This window comes from Somniosus microcephalus, chromosome 10 (genome assembly GCF_052327205.1).
Source record: "Somniosus microcephalus isolate GS21.2 chromosome 10, FLI_Smic_1.0, whole genome shotgun sequence".
Taxonomy (NCBI): domain Eukaryota; kingdom Metazoa; phylum Chordata; class Chondrichthyes; order Squaliformes; family Somniosidae; genus Somniosus; species Somniosus microcephalus.
In genome coordinates, this window is record NC_140996.1 from 66,874,023 (window position 1) to 66,888,405 (window position 14,383).

The following is a 14,383-nucleotide window of genomic DNA, read 5'->3' on the forward strand; positions in this document are numbered from 1 at the left end:
GATGCAACACTGCAGGTGAGTTCGAACTTACTCGTCGCCACTGTAAAGTCCGCGCCTCAATAATACATGGACTTCGGGAGAACAGTTTAACAGGTACTTTACTGAACAGGAGGGTAACGTCAGACTGAAATATAGAAGCCTGCTAGGGCCTTTTATACAGGGGTGGTGACTGCCGGTACTGCAGTCTAAAACCAGTTCTTCCCTTAAAGGTACATACACAACAATCTCATTGAAACATATAACATTCTGAGAGGGATTGACAGGGTAGATGTTGCAAAGTTCTTTCCCCTAGCTGGAGAGTCTGGAACGAGGGGGCATAGTCTCAGGATAAGGGGTCGGCCATTTATGAGTGAGATGAGGACAAATTTCTTCACTCTCAGGTTGTGAATCTTTGGAATTCTCTATCCCAATGAGCTGTGGATGCTGAATCGTTGAATATATTTAAGGCTGAGCTTCATGGGGAATTAAGGGATGTGAGGATCGGGCGCGAAAGTGGAATTGAGGTCAAAGCTCAGCCACGTGCAAGTTGGCATAGGGTAAATAAGATCAGGGAGATGAACGACTGACTCAAAGATTGGTGTGGGAGAAATGGGTTTCGATTCCTGGGGCACTGGCACCAGTACTGGGATAAGAGGGAGCTGTTCCGTCGGGACGGGCTTCATTCGAACCGAGCTGGGACCAGTGTCCTGGCGAATCGAATAACTAGGACTGTAGATAGGGCTTTAAACTAAATAGTGGGGGGGAGGGATACGCTGAGCGGAAATTTAAAAAGTCAAAGAAAAATGAGAAAGCAAAAGTGCAGGATAGCAATAGGGGTATGATAACCAGAGTGTGACAGGAAAGGACAGCGCGTATACACATAAGAGTGCATCAGAAAGAGGGGTCAGAGTAGGGAAAAATGGTAAAAAGGCAAAAATAAAAGCTCTATATCTCAACACACGCAGTATTCATAACAAGATAGATGAGTTGATAGCACCAATAGAAATCAGGGTATGATCTGATAACCATTACAGAGACGTGGTAGCAAGGTGACCAAGGCTCGGAACTGAATATTCAGGGGTATTTGCCATTTCGTAAGGCTAGGCAGAAAGGAAAAGGAGGTGGTGTAGCTCTATTAATAGGGGATGAGATCAGTGCAGTAATGAGAAATGATATTGGCTTAGAAGATCAAGACGTAGAATCAGTTTGGGTGGAGATAAGAAATAATAAGGGTAAGAAGTCACTGGCAGGAGTGGTCTACAAGCCCCCAAACAGTAGCCACACTGTAGAACAGAGTACAAATCAAGAAATAATAGAGGCTTGTAAGAAAGGTATGGCTATAATCATGGGAGATTTTAATCTTCATATTGATTGGACAAAACAATAAAGGTAGACTTGAGGAAGAGTTCTTAGAGTGTATACGGGATGGTTTCTTGGAACAATACTGACATAAATCGTGCCATTTATGTAGAAAGGACTTATGTAATATACTGGGCGGCCTGCTGGTGGCACTGTCCGGGGAGAGTATAAATACTCAGGCACAGGCCCAGCTTGCTCAGGGACATTTTGTAAACAGGAACTAGTGAAGGATAACTAGACTTCCATGTTGTGAAACAGTTGATTAAAGCCTTGTCTAATACTCTGACCAAATACCTAGTAGTTTTCTTACGTCAATTTAATCGACTGTTTGCTGCTCCATGCTCTGAGTGGTTTTTGGAACAGATGGCTACGACTCAAACGGTAGAAGGGTACCAGAGGTAGTAATCAATCAATCATGGAGAAACTACTCCGACCCGCCCATCTTGACCTGGACCCGAATTCACCTACAACGGCTATGGTATAGAAACACTGGTATCGTACCTTCAGCAACTTCCTCAGGGTGTGTGGTGAGAATGTTCCTGATAAGTTAGAGATACTTGCCAATTATGTATCCCCTCATGTGTTTGACTATATCGAAGACTGTGTAGACTATGACTCCGCTATCCAAATACTACAGCAACTATATGTTAAGGCCCCAAATGAAATTTTTGCTCGGCATCTACTGGCCACAACTTGACAACAACCCGGGGTATCACTTGACGAATTCCTTCAAAAGCTTTGCAGGCTCAGCAAGGATTGCAATATCAAAGCTGTCTCAGCTGAGCAGTACCAGGTACCAGGAGGAATTAATTCGTAATTCCTTTATTAACGGAATTGCATCTCCTTTCATATGCCAGCTTCTGTTGGAGAATAAAATCCTCAAGATACAAGTTGCCTATGACCAAGCATGTTCTCTGGACTTAGCAAAAAAAAATGCAGCTGCCTATGACCAGGCATGTTCTCTGGACTTAGCAAAAAGAAATGCAGATGCCTATCTTTTACCTATCGGACTGCTGCTATCACTTTTGGTGACTCCTCCAATGGGCCTCGGGTGGAAGCCCTCACTGATGACTACTCTATCTTCGCTGATGACGACCCTACCCTAGAAGCCCTCACTGATGATGACCCTGCCCTAGCGGCATCTTGGCAATCTGGAAGAAAGTGTTTCTTCTGTGGAGGTGCATTCCATTATAGGAAATTTTGTCCTGCTCGTAACGCAACCTGCAGTCATTGCAGTAAGAAAGGTCACTTTTTTAAGGTATGTCAGTCAAGAGCCTCTGTTAGTAAGAAAGGTCACTTTTCAAAGGTATACCGGTCAAGAGCCCCTGTTAGTTTTGCAGCTGCTATCTATAAAACTGCTCCTCCCCCAAGAGCCACTACTAAGGTTACAGCTGCTATCTATAAAACTGCTCCTCCCCCCAAGAGCCAGTACTAAGGTTAAAACTGTCAAGGGTAAAACTGCTCCTCCGCCCATAACAGCTGTTTTTCCCCAAAGCCTGTCCCATGCGGCCATGAAGATTTTGGTAAATGGGCACATTTTGAGTGCACTAATCGACTCATGCAGTTCTGACAGCTTCATCAGTGAGCAGGCTGTCAGTAAGTTAAAACTGCATATTTACCCCTCGGACAGGGAAATTGCAATGGCTCTGACGACACTAACCACCAACTCTTCCGACTTTTGTCTTGTCGACCTTATTCTCAATGGCCGCACTTATTCCTCCACCCGGCTCGGGGTGCTCAAAAACCTATGCAGTGATGTGCTCCTGGGACAGGATTTCTAGAAACAACACAAAAGACTCACTTTTGAGTTTGGAGGGTCGAAACCGGAGCTTACTATTTCCAAAGTACTGTTTTGTGCGCTTTCGGCGGCTTCGCTCAACGAGCCTTCCTTGTTTGTCACTAACTCACGACGTTTCAGCCAAGATGACCTATCCTTTATCAAGGCAGAGATCTCTCGCCTTCTAGCTGACGGTATCATTGAGCCATGTTCATCTTCCTGGCGGGCTCAAGCCGTCTTTAAAAATCCTCTGAAGCAACACAAGAATCGTCTTTGCATCGATTACTTGCAAACTATTAACCAGTATACCGACCTGGATGTCTACCCACTACCACGCATCGATGACATGGTCAATAACCTTGCCAACTACAAGGTATTTTCAACATTTGACTTAAAGAGCGCATACCATCAAGTACCGTTAAAGGACTCTGACAAAAAGTATACGGCCTTTGAGGCCAATGGCCGGCTTTACTAGTTTTGTCGCCTTCCATTTGGGGTCACCAATGGGGTGGCCGTCTTTCAACGGGCAATGGATAGCCTAGTCAAACAGGAGAACTTAACGGACACTTTTCCATATCTGGATAATATCACCAATGCTGGTCATGACCAGACGGAGCACGATGCCAACCTCCAGAAATTTCTTGATGTTCTCCTTTGTCGCAACTTAACCTTAAATTAGTCCAAATCTGTGAAATTAGTATTATCAGTCAACATCCTTGGCTACTAGGTGGGCAATGGTGTCATCAAACCGGATCCGGAGCTACTTCATCCGCTTCAGGAGCTCCCCTCCTCCTACGAATCTCGGCTCTCTTCGTCGGGCCCTCGGCATGTTCGCCTATTATGCGAAGTGAATACCCCACTTTTCCGACAAGATCCAGCCCCTGCTTCACGCGAAGTCATTTCCGTTGAAGGCAACGGCTATTTCAGCTTTTGACCTCCTCAAGCAACAACTGGAAAAAGCCACACTTCGTTTCATCGATGAAAATCTCCCTTTCGTGGTCAAGTGTGATGCATCGGATGTGGCGATCTCGGCTACCTTGAATCAAGGTGGTCGACCCATTGCATTTCTGTCCAGAACTTTGCAGAGTAGCGAGCTCCATTATCCTCCTGTCGAGAAAGAGGCTACGGCTATCATCGAAGCAGTACGTAAATGGAGTCATTTCCTCGCTCGTCGCCATTTCACACTTATAACCGATCAGCGCTCCATGGCATTTATGCTGGATAACCGGAAACACACTAAGATCAAGAATAACAAAATACAGCTCTGGAGGATGGAATTGGCTGCCTTTGGCTACGCCATACATTATCGACCCAGCAAAGAGAATGTGGCCCCGAATAACCTCATGCGTGCATTCTGCTCTTCCATGTCAATTTCGACTCTTGCGGATCTTCATACTGACTTATGCCATCCTGGCGTTACCCGTATGTTACACTTTGTGCGATCTAAAAATCTCCCATTTTCTACGGAAGACGTGAGAAAAACATGCTCCACTTGTAGAATTTGCGCGGAATTAAAACCGCAATTCTTCCGTCCGTCGGATGGCTCGCTCATACACGCTACACAGCCTATGCAGCGACTCAGCATTGACTTTAAAAGGCCACTGCCTTCCTCAACGCGAAACACCTACTTGCTTACTATGGTGGACGAATATTCATGCTTTCCCTTCGCTTTCCCCTGTCCCAATATGCTTATTTCCACAATGATCAAATGCCTCAATCAGGTCTTTTCCCTTTGCGGTACGGCCAATTTCATCCACTCTGATCGGGGTCCCTCCTTCATGTCAAGCGAACTCAAAAGTTATCTTTCCCAACAGGGAATCGCCACAAGTAGAACAACACCGTATCATCCTATTGGAAACGGACAGGTTGAGAGATACAGCGCTATCATTTGGAATGCTGTTCGTCTTGCAGGTCAGGTCAGGTCACACAACCTATCAGACCAGCAGTGGGAAACTATGCTCCCTGACGCATTGCATTCCATCAGGTCTCTTCTTTCTAAATCCACCAAAGCTACTCCTCACGAACGATTCTTCGGGTTCCAGTGTCGCTCCACTCATGGGACGTCCCTACCATCATGGTTGGCAGCTCCTGGCTCCATGCTGCTCCGAAGATTCGTCCGATCCTCTAAGAGTGATCCCCTCGTCGACAAAGTGGAACTGACGGATGTCAATCCCACGTACGCATACGTGTGGTACCCTGATGGCCAGGAATCTGCAGTGTCACTCCAGGATCTGGCTCCCTGCCCAACCAGTCCCACGGATCCGATCAAGGGTGGGACTCGTATCAATGATGCCGATACCCTGCGCTCCTCTGAGGTTGACACCCTACCCGGGACGTCAAGGGACCTGCCAGCTATTCTGCCGGATCAACCCGTGGAACAGAATGCTCCCCGCAGGATGGCCACCTGAAGCCAGGATGCCGGCCAGTCACTGACTACTGGGCAAGATGAAGCCAGCTCTGCGCCTGTGGGGGCCCGTACCCGGAGCCACGATCTCCCCAGTCCCCCTCAGGTCGATCAAGGCGACACGGTCTCTGCCAGCCCGCTGGTACGAACTAAGCGACCCAGGGACCAAAACACGGTCCGAGGAGGCGTGCCTTCCGGCCACCGACGGAGATCCAAATGGCTGCGTCTATTCTTAGTCCGCCTAATTCGGTAGAAAGAAGCCGCCGGACTTCCAATCTTTCAGGCGGGAAGAATGACATAAATTGTGCCATTTATGTAGAAAGGACTTATGAAATATACTGGGCGGCCTGCTGGTGATGCTGTCCAGGGAGAGTATAAATACTCGAAAACGGGCCCAGCTTGCTCAGGGATATTTTGTAAACAGGAACTAGTGAAGGATAATTAGACTTCCATGTTGTGAAACAGTTGATTAAAGCCTTGTTTAATACTCTGACCAAGTGCCTAATAGTTTTCTTACGTCAAATGACTATTTTATGATAGTCCTGATGAGTCCTGATGAAGGGTTTCGACCTGAAACTTTGACTCTATTTCTCTCTCCACGGATGTTGATGACCTGCTGAGTTTTTCCAGCATTTTCTGTTGTTATTTTAGAAGACTATTTTAGATCTGGTAATGTGTAATGAGGCTGGATTAATTAATGATCTCGAAGTGAAGGATCCTCTTGGGAAGAGTGATCATAGCATGGTAGAATTTCAAATTCAGTTTGAGGGTGAGAAAGCTAGGTCTCAAACTAGTGTCCTAAACTTAAACAAAAGTAATTACAAAGGTATGAAGGCAGACGTGGTTAAAGTGGACTGGGAAAATATGTTACAGGGTAAGACTATAGAAAAGCAGTGGCAAACGTTTAAGGAGATATTTCATAACTCTCAGCAAAGATATATTCCAGTGAGAAAGAAAGACTCTAAGAGAAGGATGAACTATCCGTGGCTAACTAAGGAAGTAAAGGATGGTATCAAATTGAAAACAAAAGCATACAGTGTTGCGAAGAATAGTGGAAGGCCAGAGGATTGGGAAATTTTTAAAAACCAGCAAAGGACAACTAAAAAAATGATAAAGAGAGAGAATATAGCTTATGAGAGTAAGCTAGCAAGAAATATAAAAAGACAGCAAGAGCTTCTACAGGTATATAAAAAGGAAGAGAGTAGCTAAAGTAAACGTTGGTCCCCTCGAGGGCGAGTCTGGGGAATTAATAATGGGAAACAGGGAAATGGCGAAGACTTTGAACAAATATTTTGTATCGGTTTTCACAGTAGAAGACACTAAAAGCATCCTGATAATGGATAATCAAGGAGCTATTGAGGTGGTAGGGGGGAGGGGGAACTTAAAACAATCACTATCACCAGAGAGAAAGTACTAGGCAAACTAATGGGACTAAAGGTGGACAAGTCCCCTGGACCCGTTGCAACCTAGAGTCTTAAGAGAGGTGGCTGCAGAAATAGTGGATGCATCGGTTGTAATCTACCAAAATTCCCTGGATTCTGGAGAAGTCCCAGCGGACTGGAAAACCGCAAATGTAACGCCCCTATTTAAGAAAGGAGGTAGACAGAAGGCAGGCAACTATCGACCAGTTAGCCTAACATCTGTCGTTAGGAAAATGCTGGAGTCCATCATTAAGGAAGAGGTAGCAGGACATTTAGAAACTCATAATATATAGTCAAGCAGAGTCAGCATGGTTTTATGAAAGGGAAATCATGTTTGACAAATTTGCTGGAGTTCTTTGAGGACGTAACGTGCAAGGTGGATAAAGGGGAACCAGTAGATGTCGTGTATTTGGAATTCCAGAAGCCATTCGATAAGGTGCCACATAAAATGTTACTGCACAAGATAAGAGCTCACAGGGTTGGTGGCAATATATTAGCATGGATAGCGGATTGGCTAACTAACAGAAAACAGAGTCGGGATAAATTAGTCATTTTCAGGTTGACAAACGGTAACTAGTGGGGTGCCGCAGGGATCAGTGCTGGGGCCTCAACTATTTACAATCTATATTGATGACTTGGATGAAGGGACCGAATATAATGTAGCCAAATTTGCTGATGATACAAAGATAGGTGGGAAAGCAAATTGTGTGGAGGATGCAAAGAATCTCCAAAGTGAGTGGGCAAAAAACTGGCAGATGGAGTTTAATGTGGGAAAATGTGAGGTTATCTACTTTGGTAAGTAAAATAAAAAAGCAAATTATTATTTAAATGGGGAGAGATTACAAAATGCTGAGGTACAGAGGGACCTGGGGGTCCTTGTACATGAATCACAAAAAGTTAGCATGCAGGTACAGCAAGTAATTAGGAAGGCAAATGGAGTGTTGGCCTTTATTACAAAGGGAATGTAGTATAAAAGTTGGGAAGTCCTGTTACAACAGTACAGGACGTTGGTGAGACCACACCTGGAGTATTGCGTACAGTTTGGTCTCCTTATTTAAGGAAGGATATACTTGCATTGGAGGCAGTTCAGAGAAGGTTCACGAGGTTGATTCTGGAGATGAAGGGGTTGTCTTATGAAGAAAGGTTGAGCAGGTTGGGCCTATACTCATTGGAGTTTAGAAGAATGAGAGGGGATCTTATTGAAACATATAAGATTCTGAAGGGGCTTGACAGGGTAGATGCAGAGAGGATGTTTCCCCTCGGAGGGGAATCTAGAACTAGGGGGCATAATTTCAGAATAAGGGGGCACCCATTTAAATCAGAAATGAGGAGGAATTTCTTCTCTCAGAGGGTCGTGCATCTTTGGAATTCTCTTCGCCAAAGAGATGTGGAGGCTGGGTCATTGAATATATTTAAGTTGGAGATTTTTGAACAATAAGGGAGTCAAGGGCAGCACGGTGGCATAGTGGTTAGCACTGTTGCCTCACAGCGCCAGGGACCCGGGTTCGAATCCGGCCTTGGGTGACTGTGTGGAGTTTGCACATTCTCCCCGTGTTTGCGTGGGTTTCCTCCGGGTGCTCCGGTTTCCTCCCACAGTTCAAAGATGTGCGGGTTAGGTTGATTGGCTATGATAAATTGACCCTTAGTGTTAGGGGGATTAAATACGTGTGGTTATGGGGATAGGGTGGGATATGTGTTGGGGTTACGGGGATCGGGTGGGATATGTGTCGGTGCAGGCTCGATGGGCCGAAATGGCCTCTATCTGCACTGTGGGGTTTCTGTGATTCTGTGATTTTCTGTGAAGGGTTATGGGGAGCGGGCAGGGAAGTGGAGTTGAGGCCAAGATCAGATCAGCCATGATCTTATTGAATGGCAGAGCAGGCTCGAGGGGCCAAATGACCTACTCCTGCTCTTACGTCTTATGTTCTTTTGAATGGCGGGGCAGTCTCGAGGGGCCATATTGCCTACTCCTACTCCTAATTCTTATGTTCTGATTGAGAGAGATTGTTGGTAGGTGCGTGATGTGGGTGTGGTGAATTGAGCAGTGGCTGAGGCTAGTGGTGCAGTTGGTAGGATTGGCATTTGAAGAAGAATTCACTGATCTTGACCACTCATGTGAGGCACTGCATCCATGTCCTTGGGGCTACGCTCCTGGCATTGACCTCCAAGGCTATCTGTTCCCACTGCCTTCTCATCATGTGTCTGGAGGACTTCCTACCCCCCCGCAACCCCCCGAGGGTATAGGACATCTCTCCTATCCACTTCCTCCAACAAGAACTCCAGTGCAGGATCCGAAAAACTGAATGCCCGCTCTCCCCCATGGTCAGGCATTCTTCACTCTTTCCCAGGTTAGATTCAGTTGCAGAATTACTCCCAGAACCTGCACCAACCACATTCCATCTCCCTTTTAAGAGGTGCATGCTAGCTTTAAGTAGTGCAGGCTGCCTTTAAGTAGTGCAGGTTACTAACGATATTGGGTCCCCTGCTGATGCGTGTAGCCAACAACAGCGCAGTTGCGCTGGCTGCATGCAGAAATCATTATAACGAAGTTGGCGTGCTGCCTGCATTACACTGAACGGGCGCAGATTAATCTCGCATCGTGATCCCCCTGCCCATTTTTGGGGGCTATCCAATTTAACCCCCAATAGCTCCAAGCTTGTCTCTCAAGGAGCATTTCAACAAGTCTTACCTTGGCAGTCCTGGTAAGGTCTTTAAATTTCTTACTGCACTGCAACCAGGTCCTTATACCTATGCTGCTGTCATTGACCTGCCCTGCCACCTCTCTCCACTGCTGCTCAATCTCATTCCTGTTCTTCAGTTGTTCCACGACCACCTTCACGGTTGCATTGGAGAATCAGAGGGTCATAGAGTCATAGGGCTGGATTTTGTCAGCCCCGAGGAGGCGGGTATGGAGGCGGGACAGCCGGTAAAGTTGCAGAAAGTGGGGGCGGATGGCAAAACCACCCACATCCCGACTCCGTGCCCTTTTGCCATGAGGCAGGAAGATGTCCTGCTTTGGGTCCCGTCTCCTTCAGGCGGGAAAGGGATTAAATCCTTTTATCTGCCTGTTACCAGGTAGTTAACAGGCAGAAAAAAGGATTAGTGCCATTTTACCTTTTCAAGTGAAGGCTTCCCGACCTCGGAGAACCCCGCTGGGTTGGAGGAGTTGAGTAGGAGGTCTGCGGGGGTCGGAGGGGCCTGAAAGTGAGATGTAGAGCTGAGTGATGGGTGCAAGTGTGGAGTGGTAAGTATATGAGCTGAGTGTTAAGTGTTATAAAATGTTCACTTACCTTTGTTTCTGCCTACAGCCTTCAGCCTCGGTGGTTCCGGAGTCCCGACATCTTCATTGTAGATTTCACAGACTGACTGTTGGATCCTCCAAACCAACAGTCATCTGCTTTCTACAAAGTTGAAATGTTTGATGAGTCCTGAACACAAGGACTCATCAAACTACACAGAATATCAGTGTTTGACAACTTCACATGTGAAGATGACATTTCTTCTTTCAAGAAGTCTTGACAGATGGCACGTCAGACGTTGATGTGCTCTGTCAATGACTTCCACCTAATTGGCCTACTGAGCCCGCAGGGCGGGCTTAACAAGGTCAATTGGGGGAAATCCCTTTGGTTGGCCAGAACATGATGGAGGCGGGACTTAGACCCGACAAGCAGCAGTCCCGCCTCCAGCACGTCTCCATTCACAAAATCCAGCCCATAGAGTCATAACGGCACAGAAGGAGGCCATTTGGCCCATCGAGTCCGTGCCGGCTCTCTGTAGAGCAATCCAGTCAGTCCCATTCCCCCACTCTATCCCTGTAGCCCTGCAAGTTTATTTCCCTCAAGTGTCTACTCAGTCTCCCCTTGAAAACACTAAGGCCTAGAAATTCAGTTGTTAGCACCAGCCGCTAGCGCCTTAGGAGGAGGAGAAGTGGGGCGCGAAGCGGCTAGCGCCCGGGCGCGATCTGCGCCTCTCACGAACTTCAGTCAAGATTTAGCGGCGGCGCAAAACAGCAGCGCCCGCTCAGCTGCGCGCGCAGATCCTGACGTCATTTGATGGTGCAACGCCCTTGGTGCGCCCCAAACCGGAACTTCAGTGGCGCCACCCTTCTGTACGCCTGGCGCCCCCAGTGACTGGTTGAGTGGAACGGTTCCCAGTCGCTGTGGGGCGCGGGGGGCGCTATTTAAAGGGGACTCTTCCTGCATTCTTTGTGGCAGCCATTTTGTTCCACTCCTGTGTGAGAGAGAGAGATTTGGAGAGAGACAAAGGGAGAGAGCTTTCTGCTTTCACTCAGCGCTCGCACAGGTACTTCTGGCTTCAGGCCAGAGCTTTGCACTTGGATTTAACTTTCAGTGCCATAGCCTTGAGTCGCCACATATAAAGGGGGCTGCAATGGGTGGAAACATTGGGTTTCTGCATTGCATTCAAGGGGCTCAGAGACGTCGAGAGAGAGTGCCAGTCATGGCCAGACGGAGAAGGGCCAACAGGTGTCGGCACAGGAGGCCTTACCCACCCAGGGTCTACCACCAGCAGTTCTCATATCTCAACATGTCTGAGGAGCAGTGTGTTCGGAGGCTGCGATTCAGAAGGGAGGTGCTCACTGAGATCTGCCACCTGCTTCAGAGAGATCTGCAGCCGCAGCTGAGGAGCAGGACGTCTCTGTCGGTGGCAGTGAAGGTGACAGTGACTCTCAACTTCTATGCCACCGGCTTCTTCCAATCCGCTACTGGGGACATTGCCAATATCTCCCAGTTCACGGTACATTGCTGCATCCGCCAGGTGACGAATGCCCTCTTCAGAAGGAGACGTCAGTACATCTCCTTCCCCATGACCCCGGACAAGCAGCAAGAGCGTGCAATGAGATTTGCAAGAATAGCGGGCTTCCCCATGGTCCAGGGCGCCATTGACTGCACGCATGTGGCTTTGCGGGCACCTCTACAGAATGCTGAGGATTACCGCAACCGGAAGGGATACCATTCGCTCAATGTCCAGTTGGTGTGTGACCACAGGCAGCTCATACTAGCTGCCAATGCCCGCTTTCCAGGCAGCAGCCACAATGACTTCATCCTGCGCCAGACTTCTGTGGCAGACATTTTCGAAGCCCCGGCTCACCCAGGAGGCTGGCTTGTCGGGGACAAGGGCTATCATTTGTGCACCTGGCTGATGACCCCGCTCCGTGCGCCCAGCACCCCTGCTGAAGAACGATACAATGACAGCCATCAAGCGACCAGGAACATCATTGAGCACACAATCGGCATGCTCAAGCAACGGTTCCGCTGTCTGGACCATTCCGGGGGAGCCCTTCAGTACTCACCTGAGCGAGTCTCCCATTTTGTTGTAGTGTGCTGCATGCTGCACAACCTGGCTATCGTCAGGACTCAACCACTGCCAGCAGACAATGGAGGACCACCAGAGGCAGAGGAGGAGGAGGAGGAGGAGGAGGAGCACCAAGACGGGAGGGAGGCACAAAGTGCAAGGGCCATCCGTTGGCGGATTATTGCAAGTCGGTTCTAGGCCCCCTCTCAGGGAATGGCTTGTGACGTTGAAAGAACTTGAATGGAGCCGCTCCGCAAACCCTCAGCCGGTCAAGGCAACAAATAGTTCAAAGTGCAAACATGGACAATCTGAATAAAGACAATTTTTTATTTTACAAACTCTGTGCCCTTCCCGCATGACAAACAAATACAGAGAAACCCCCAAAAAACAGTCAGACACATAGCAGGCTCTCACAACCTGGAGTAAATGAAAAAAACAGTTAAACAAAAATGACCATGATCCTCGGCCTTCATATAAAAAACAAACACAACATTGTCGGCCTTCATATAAAATACAAACACAACAATGTCGGCCTTCATATAAAAAACAAACACAACATTGTCGGCCTTCATATAAAAAAAACATTTTGCCACACCTTCTACTTTTTCGCCTGCGAGGGTGATCCCCCTCGCTTGCGCGATTTGCCCCTGCAGCTCCTCCTCAATGGGACCCCAGTGGCTGCAGCAAGGCTGGGGGAAGGCTGCTGAGGGTCAGATGGTGAGTCGGCAGATGCCCTTGGGGGACGGCCTGGACCAGCTCTGGACCTGGAGGACCCGGCTGCTGACTGCTCCAACTCTGCTTGGGCGGCAGCAGTCTGTCCTACGGGTGGTGGCAGCTGCAGTGGAGGAGTGACAGTGTTGGCAGCAGCCAACCTGACAGAGCACAGGCACTCCCTGGTCGGCCGATACACTGGCACTCGCACGGGCCAGTACTGCAGCATGCGCAGCAATCTGCTGAAGCACAGACTGCTGGGCTGCTGTGGCGCGGCGAGGGCCCCGGCGATTGCTGGCCGATCCAGCGAGGGTGGCAGCAGTTAGTGCCCGTGTGGCTCTGATCTGTGTCTGCATCAGACCAGCCAGTGATTGCATGGCACGACTAAGCACTTGGCTGGAAGCGCCTGTGCTGCCCCGAAGTCCTGCAGACTCCTGGCCTGTGCTGCCCCGAAGTCCTGCAGACTCCTTGCCTCTTCAGCAGGGGTCGTGGGCGCGCGGAGCGGGGTCATGAGCCAGGTACACAAAGGATAGCCTTTGTCCCCAATAAGCCATCCTCTTGGGTGAGGCTGTGCCTGGAACATGTCAGCCACAGTTGTCTGTCGCAGGATAAAGGCATCGTGGCTGCTGCCTGGAAAGCGGGCATTGACAGCTAGGATGCGCTGCCTGTGGTCACACACCAGCTGTACGTTGAGGGAATGGTAGCCCTTCCGGTTGCGGTAATCCTCGGCATGCTCCAGAGGTGCCCGCAAAGCCACATGCGTGCAGTCAATGGCGCCCTGCACCATGGGGAAGCCCGCTATTCTTGCAAATCCCACTGCACGCTGCTGCTGCTTGTCCAGGGTCATGGGGAAGGAGATGAATTGACGTCTCCTTCTGAAAAGGGCATTGGTCACCTGGCGGATGCAGCAATGCACGGCGAACTGGGAGATGTTAGCGATGTCCCCAGCAGCGGATTGGAAGGAGCCGGTGGCATAGAAGTTGAGAGCCACCGTCACCTTCACTGCCACCGACAGAGACGTCCTGCGCATCAGCTGTGGACGCAGATCTCTGTGAAGCAGCTGGCAGATGTCTGCAACCACCTCCCTTCTGAATCGCAGCCTCCTAACACACTGCGCGGCAGACATGTTGAGATAGGAGAACTGCTGGCGGTATACCCTGGGTGGGTAAGGCCTCACTTGGCGACGCCTGTTGCCCCCTCTGCGTCTAGCCAGGGCTGCCACTCTCTCACGGCATCTGTAAGCCCTTCCGACATAAGGCTGAAACTCAGCGTTGGCACCCAATGCAGCCCCCATAATATGCTGGCAAACACTGAGATCTCAATGAAGGCAAAGATAATTGCAAAGCTCTGGCCTGAAGCCAAAAAGACCTGTCCTAGTGTTGGGCCAAAGCAGTAAGCTCTCTTGCTTGGTCTCTCTCC

The 14,383-nt window shown here is 48.9% G+C and overlaps 1 protein-coding gene across 1 annotated transcript in view; it reads left to right on the forward strand.

The window, feature by feature from the left end:
• Positions 1-14,383, forward strand: part of LOC147111533 (UDP-glucose:glycoprotein glucosyltransferase 1-like) — a 680,288-nt gene that overhangs the window by 521,060 nt on the left and 144,845 nt on the right. The window lies entirely within an intron of this gene.